We start from the raw sequence: 2,815 nt of genomic DNA, 5'->3' as shown, positions 1-2,815 counted from the left end.
CTTCTGGTGACAGCTGAGCATATATGACATTGACCAGTGAAAAGAGTGGTTCATCAACAAACTGAGCTCCTGCTTCACCTCCACAGACTGGTACCTTCCACCATAAGTAGCTTATCAAACGTTTCTAATCACTTTCAGCAAAACTCCTCTTAAGGCCTAATCCCTTCTTCTGCTTTCAGTAGCCACAGACATACACACACACATACACACACATTAATTATATCTCTCTTGCCAAGACTCAAGTCTTCTACAGACCTGCAGCACCTCCCTGTGGAGATTAAAAGCAGACCAATTTGACCATAAATCTACAAACAATCTATTTTTTGTTCTTGTTAAGCTGCTTCTCTGGTCTGTGAGGAGGAAACCTCACTAAAGTTACATGTGCATATCTCCAGTATATCTGTACCAATATGATATGTTGCAACTCTCTGTCATTTTAAACAATATATTATAAAAGTCTCTTTATTGGTTTGCTAGTGTGAAAATACACAATGCATCTACTGCATAGTTGATAAAGTCAGCATTCTGTGGGACTTTTGTCAAGTATGCATAATTCTGCACTGTTTATTTATAATGGCCAACCAAATAGCATTTCTGTTTTTCATTTTTTTTATATATATAATAATGGAAGAATAAATTGGAAAAGAAAATAGGTTGCACATTTCAGACCGTCAGAAATGTTCATGTTCAGAGTGTTCATGTTAAGGCTATTCATTTTACATGGTATTAGTCCTTGAGCTAAAGGTTGTGGTATACCCTTTTGTTTTGTGTTTAAAAGAAGAAGAAAAAAGCACTTTTTAAGGATTTTAGAATATATGACTGATCAGTCTTCTGATTTTCTAATTTTACATTTCGTCCATGCCTTAAAAGCAGGAAACCCTGGACTCGTGCCAGAAGTCTAATAGCAGCTCACATAATAGCAGCTCACAAACAACTATACGCCCTATATAAGTAAAGCTACATCTGATTATTATGTAAGGAATACAACATTTAAGGGTATGGTGTGACGTGGCCTGACATGAAACATGGTTACCACCCTGAAGTTGATTGTTGTCCAATAACAGCATCCAGAAATGTTTGTTTCCAATTATAATAAAGCAATTTGCCAAGGACACATGGTGGCTTAGTGGTTAGCACGGTCGCCTCACACCTCCAGGGTCTGGGGTTTGAGTCCCGTGTCTGTGGAGTTGGCATGTTCTCCCTGTGCTGCGGGGGTTTCCTCCGGGTACTCCGGTTTCCTCCCCCAGTCCAAAGACATGCATGGTAGACTGATTGGAATGGCTAAAGTGTCCGTAGTGTATGAATGGGTGTGTGAGTGTGTATGTGATTGTGCCCTGCGATGGATTGGTACCCTGTCCAGTGTGCTCCCCACCTTGTGCCCGATGCTCCCTGGGATAGGCTCCAGGTTCCCCGTGACCCTGAAAAGGATAAAGCAGTATAGAAGATGGAAGGAATTTGCCAATGATTGCAGGAGAATGACATGTGATACTTTGATGTAACACTTTACAGTTACATTTAATGTTGTGGAACTTGACATGGAACAAGTTAGTTCCTCTTTATGTCTTCTGTAATTGCAGCTCTAAAGTTATTCCCACACCAACATCTTCTTTCTGTCTTGAAGGTAATATGTCAAATGAATAATGTTACCAAGAAGCCACAAAGCCCCCTGTACCATGGTAACAATGGATTTATGTGGCTGTTACTTTGACACGTACCACCTACCTATTCCCTAACGGCAGTAGCGTCATTCAGCAGGATAATGCGCTCTGCCACACTGCAAAAATTGTTCAGGAATGCTTTGAGGAACATGACAAAGAGTTCAAGGTGTTGACTTGGCCTCCAGATTCCCCAGATCTCAATCTGATCAAGCATCTGTTGGATGTGGATAACAAACAAGTCCTATCCAGAGAGTCCCTTCATAACTTACAGTACTTAAAGGATCTGCTGTTAACATCTTATTGCCTGATATAACAGAAATATCAATTATTCTAATATTTTGAGATACTGGATTTTTGATTTCCATGAGCTGTAAAGCGTAATCATCAAGGTTAAAACACACACACAAAAAAAGCCTTGAAATATTTCACTTTATGTGTAAGGAATCTAGAATATATGAAAGTTCCACATTTTGAGTTAAAGTACGGGGGGGGAATCACTTTTCTACAATATTCTAATTTTTTGAGATGCACCTGTATGAGTCTACAGTGGCTCACTGAACCTGAACAGTAGAAGACATTTTTTTTTCCCCCAGGAAATACCAAGAGTTCGGCAGTTTCTGAAAAATGCAAACCAGCTTGTCTGGCACCAACAAACAAGCCATGTGGCATTTGATGTGAAAATGAACTGAAGCTCTTGGCCTGTATCTGCATGATTTCATACATAATACATAAACTGTATTTATGTGTATGTGTGTGTTCCTAATAAAGTGGACAATGTGAGTGCATTGGAGATGTACGTATATTGACATATATTGGTAAAAAAAAAAAAAATACTACATAGAATAATATATTTCTACAGCGTACAGTAAGGACTTGAACTTAAACATAAATTGCTTTTATCACCTCATGCATATGCATATTAAACAGTCACGTGCTTGTTGTCACATTGTTTAATACCACAAACTATACTTTGTACTACTGTACTAAATAGCAATATTTAGTATAGTATATACTACAGAAATAAATACTATATCAGTAGTAGGTTATGGTAGATGATTTTGACTCAATATTTGTCGTGATTATGGACGCAGCCAAACCAGGCGTGTTGTGATTGGCTGCGTTCGTGATGGACTTCTCTGACGTCATCAGTAGCGACA

This window comes from Ictalurus punctatus, chromosome 18 (assembly GCF_001660625.3).
Source record: "Ictalurus punctatus breed USDA103 chromosome 18, Coco_2.0, whole genome shotgun sequence".
Lineage (NCBI taxonomy): Eukaryota > Metazoa > Chordata > Actinopteri > Siluriformes > Ictaluridae > Ictalurus > Ictalurus punctatus.
Note: the sequence above shows the minus strand (reverse complement) of the source record.